The 5,403-nt window shown below is 41.5% G+C and overlaps 1 pseudogene; it reads left to right on the forward strand.

Moving 5' to 3' along the window:
• The first annotated feature begins 785 nt into the window (after positions 1-785).
• LOC101579102 lies at positions 786-4,695 on the forward strand (annotated as a pseudogene).
• The last annotated feature ends 708 nt before the right edge of the window (positions 4,696-5,403 follow it).

Consider the following 5,403-nt stretch of genomic DNA (forward strand, 5'->3'; position numbering starts at 1 on the left):
AATAAGAAAAAAAGTTAAGAAATTAAATGAAAAAATACAATTGAAAAAGGAGACAAAACAAATCAAGTATTACCTGCCCAGTGCACTTTATTTCAATTTAATATTCTTTCAATATGTAAAAATATATAAATAATTAAATCCATAAATAATACACATATAAAGACATGTACAGTCCTGTAAACTACCATAAAAATCTCTTGATATAGGGAAAAATCCACAATAAATAATTTAGATTAATATTTTTTGAAAACCTAAAGAGTCTGGGAAAGTTGAACTGTAAAATAAGGAGGGACTACTGTATAGCATTACTTTAAGACACACATGTATGAAATATTTGTACATATTAATCAAAAGAATAACTTCTCATAGATTTTAAATAATACCCAGAGACCAGAACAAAAAGGCTAACAATATTGCATTAAGCAACTATCTCATTATGTTATAGAAAAGAGAAGACAGTAAAGTGAAAAAAAATTGAATAATGCACAGAAAAGCAGTAATAACTAAAACAGAAAATAAAACAAATGGAATCATGAAAACAAAAACTATTTCCTAGAATATACTAAAGTTTATGAGCCAAGGAGATAGCTCAGTAGAATAAGCACCTGCCCAGCAAGCACAAGGTCCTGAGTCTGATTCCTGGTTCAAAATCTAAAGTTTGAAAAAAAAAGAATATACTAAAATTTAGAGATCTCTGCGGAAAAATGTTTTTTTAAAAGAGAAATAGGGAGAGGAAAAAGCAAGAGGGTGATGGATGTTGAGAGAACAAGGAGGAAGGAGAGAAAATGTCATCCACAGATTATAGTACCTACAGCCAAGCTGCAGCCCTGCAGGGCTACAGTGTTACACAGCCCAGCCAACTCAAGGATATGCACAGACCATGCCAGCATATGGGCAAGAAAGCTACGGAGCCTATGGACAGCCTACTGATGTCAGCTATACCCAAGCTCAGACCACTGCCACCTAGGGGCAGACTGCATATGCAACTTCTTAGGAACAGCCTCCCACTGGTTATACTGCTCCAGCTGCCCCCCAGGAATAGAGCCAACCTGTCCAGGGTATGGCACTGGTGCTTATGTTGCCACCTCTGCTACAGTCACCACCACCCAGGCTTCTTATGCAGCTCAGTCTGCATACGGCACTCAGCCAGCTTACCCAGCCTCTGGACATCAACCAGCAGCTACTGCACCCGCAAGACCACAGGATGGTAATAAGCCTACTGAGACTAACAAACCTCAGTCTAGCACAGGGACTATAACCAACCCAGCCTAGGCTATGGACTGAGAAGCTACAGTTATCCCCAAGTTCCTGGTAGTTGCACAGTGCAGCCAGTCACCATACCTCCATCCTGTCCTCTTACCAGCTATTCTTCAACACAGCAGACTAGTTATGATCAGAGCAGTTACTCTCATCAGAGCATCTATTGGCAGCTGAGCAGCTATGGATACCAGAGTACGGTCAATGAAGCAGCTATGGGCATCAGCTCCCATTAGTTATCCCCCCCCCCCCAGACTGGACCCTACAGCCAGGCTCCAAGTCAGTGTTGCCAACAGAGCAGCAGCTATGGCAGCAAAGTTCATTCCGACAGGACCATCACAGTAGCATGGGTGTTTAGGGGCAAGAGTCTAGAGGACTTTCCAGATCAGGAGAAAACTGGAGCATGAATAATCCTGATAACTAGGGCAGTGGAAGAGGGGGATTTGATTGTGGAGACATGAGCCAAGGTGGGAGGGGAGGTTGCAGTGGAATGAGCACTAGAGAGCAAGGTGGATGTGATAGGCCTGGTGGACCCATGGATAAAAGAGCAGATCCTGATGAGGACTAGACCTTCCCATAAATCCTAATGAAGGATCTGACAACAGTGAAATTTAAGTACAAGGACTAAATGACAATGTGACACTTGATGATCTGGCAGACTTCTTTAAGCAATGTGGGGTTGTTAAGATTAACAAGAGAACTGGGCAACCCATGATCCACATCTACCTGGACAAGGAAACAGAAAAGCCCAAAGGTGATGCCACAGTGCTCTATGAAGACCCACTGACTGCCAAGGCTGCTGTGGAGTGGATTGATGGGAAAGTTTTTCAAGGTAGCAAACATTAAGTCTCCATTGCTTGGAAGAAACCTGCAATGAACAACATGAGAGGTGGCATGCCATCTCGTGAGGGCAGAGGGATGCCACCACCACTCTATGGAGGTCCAGGTGGCTCAGGCAGTCCTGGGGTCCCCATGGGTAGCATGGGATGTCGTGGAGGAGATAGAGGAGGCTTTCCTTCAAGAGGCCCCCGGGGTTCCTGTGAAAACCCCTCTGGGGAAAGAAATATCCAACACTGAGATGGAGATTGGCAATGTCCCAGTCCAGGTTGTGGAAACCAGAACTTCACCTGGAGAGCAGAATGCACCCAGTGTAAGGCTCCCAAACCTAAAGGCTTCCTCCTGCACCGTTACCACCTCCAGGTGATCATGGCAGAGGTGGCACTGGTGGCATTCAGGGAGGAAAAGGTGGCTTCATGGACATCAGTGGACCTGGTGGAATATTCAGAGATGGCCATGGTGGAGATGGAGGTGGTTTCCGTGGTGGCCATGGCAGAACTGAGGTAACTTTGGTGGAGGAAGACTAGGTGGTCTGGAGGGCCCTCCTGGACCTTTGATGGAACAAATGGGAGGAAGAGGAAGTGGACATGGAGGACTTGGAAAAATGGATAAATGTGAGCACCATCAGGAGTACAGCTGGCCCTACTTGATTCAGAGACCCCACAGAGCTGCACTGACTACCAGATTTATTTTTTTTTTAAATCAGAAAATGCTTCAAATTTAAAATTCCATATTTATAATATTGGTCACAACATTATGATTATTCCTTGTTTGTACTTTACTATTTTTCACCATTTGTGAAGAAACATTAAAACACGCTAAATGGTAGTGTGCTGAATTTTTTCCCTTCTTTTAAAGATGGTTGTTTAGATTTAAGAGTTGGAGCCCTTGTGAGCATGCACAGTTATCATTGTGGAGAACCAAGAGGGCCTCCAACTGTAACGATATTCATGGTTGTGATGTGCTTCTTTCAAAAAAATAAAATTTCAAATGTTTACAAACAGTCAAAAAATAGGTCAGTAATATAATAACCATATTTGGACATTTAAATAATAATGACAGAATGTTATAGACATCTGCATTCCAACAAATTTGAAATTAACTGTGACCATTAATCATGATCTGTCAACTTGACTGAATTTAAAAATGGCTCAATGAGTAATCCCTCTTTCTGGAGCATTTCTTGGGAGTTTCCAGAGATAACTGGCATGTGGGCCACCAAACTAAAGGTGCAAGATCCAGTTGGATTGCAGATAGCACCACGCAATGAGCTTGCAACCTGGATGCAATGAAGGCTTAGGAGGATTAATCCATTTTTGAAGAGTGCATGTCAGTTTGATCAGGTATGCCTTTTCTCACCAACTTTGGACATCCGTTTTCAGTTTTGTAATCTTTGAATGTAGACTCATATCAGAAACTTTCTAATGAATTTCCAAAGTTTTTGTCCTATACTGAGGCTGTATCTTTAATCACGCTTGTTCTACAACTTCTATCTTTTTGTAGCTAAGCTGCTATCAGATCCTCTGCTGTCCCGAATGCAGATTGCCATTATGCTCTGTCCTGTCTGAGAACCTGTACATCTACCTAATAAATTCCATATTGCCATATTATGCATATTTTTCTATTGATTCTGTTCTACAGAAACATAAACAATACATGAATAAATTGTTAGAAATCACACTTTATAAAAGGAAAGTAGTCTGCACAAGGTGGTACACCTCTGAAATCACAATAACTGCAAGGCTGAAGCAGAAGGATCACCATGAGCTGAAGGGCAGCCTAGGGTACATAAGCAAGTTCAAGGCCAGCCTAAATTACATAATGAGACCCTGTGTCAAAAAATTCCAGTAAAAGAAATGAGAACAAAGAGAAAACTCTGATGGCTTTATAAATTAATAACTTACTATTTGTATCATTGAATTGTACCTGCATCTATCACAATTGTAACTGTGCTTCAGTCATTTTCTCACTGACTGTACACAATAGCTGATACCCAAAAGTAAAAGAAGGAAAGGTTTATTTTGACTCATGGTTAGAGCCCCGTGTCGGCTGCCTTGTGGCACAATGACTTGGTGGAAGAATCTGGCAAAAGGAAGCTTCTCATTGCTTGGCAACCAGCAAAGACAGAAAAGGGAGGGGCAGTAGGGAAATAGGCTTTGCTGGGTCATGCCTCCAGTAACCCATGCTAACATCTTCCCTCCTCCTAACAGTACACTTGGCTGCTAAATTCATTAGTGATAAATTCACTGATGAGCATAGCACCTTTATAATTTTATGACCTTCCAAACACTTGAGGTGTTTGAAAAGATCAAAGCTCTAACATTCCATTCATGTCCCTTCAAAGACTCATGTCAATCTCTTTATGCAAAAAGTATTTAGCCCATCTCTGTCACCAAATTTCTGACAGTACCAGTATTACTAAAATGTCCAAGTCCAAAGTCTCCTCTGAGATTCAAGGCAAACATTTGTGAGCCCATGAAAAATCCAGAAGAAAGTTTAACACTGCAACAGATAGTGGGACAGTGTAAACAGTCAAAGAAATCTGGATATAGGAAGGTACAGCAGCCAAATAAGACCAAAACCCAGAAGGGCAAACAGTGATGTAATGCAAATCATGGTAAGATGGAAGCTCCAAAGAACTTAGATGACCCCACCCCTACAACAGGGCTGTTTGCAGATATCATGACCTTTCTTTTGGGTTGTCCAGTCTGTTTATGGTATTTCTCATCAAAGGTTACATGTTCTTAGTATATTCATATTCCTCAAGCATCCACTTTATTTTCCTACCTTTGCCCTCATTGTCATAGCTTCATACATTTCCCTCCCAGAGGTAAACTGGCTCATCTTCCAGATATTTTTCCTAAAATTTCTGATCTCACAACTTTTGCATTCTCCATGCCTATAAAACCAGTACTAACATTTGGAGACCATGGCCCTAGCTAGTTCCTCTAAAGCAGGCTTCTCTAGAGCTCTCCTCTCGAAGCAGTTTTACTAAAGAGTTTACCTTTATTCTTCTGCACCCTTGACCCGCTGAAGAATGGGGTCTTGGTGATTCATAAGATGCCCTAGAGACATCTTTGTTATTGCTCTAATTGAAAGAACTTGGCTTAAAGTACTATTTTTTATTTTATTTTGTCTTTTTGAGAAAAGGTCTCAATATACAGCTCAGGCTGGCCTTGCACTCACTTTGTAGCCCAGGTTGGCATCAAACTCAAAATGATTTTTTTTCCTTAGCTTCCCAAGTCCTGGGGTTATAGGCATGAGCCGCCATGCTCAGCTAGTGCTACATTTTAAGCAACTATTGTTCTA

The sequence above is a fragment of the Octodon degus genome, unplaced genomic scaffold (genome assembly GCF_000260255.1).
Source record: "Octodon degus isolate 3935 unplaced genomic scaffold, OctDeg1.0 scaffold00013, whole genome shotgun sequence".
In the NCBI taxonomy this organism is placed as follows: Eukaryota; Metazoa; Chordata; class Mammalia; order Rodentia; family Octodontidae; genus Octodon; species Octodon degus.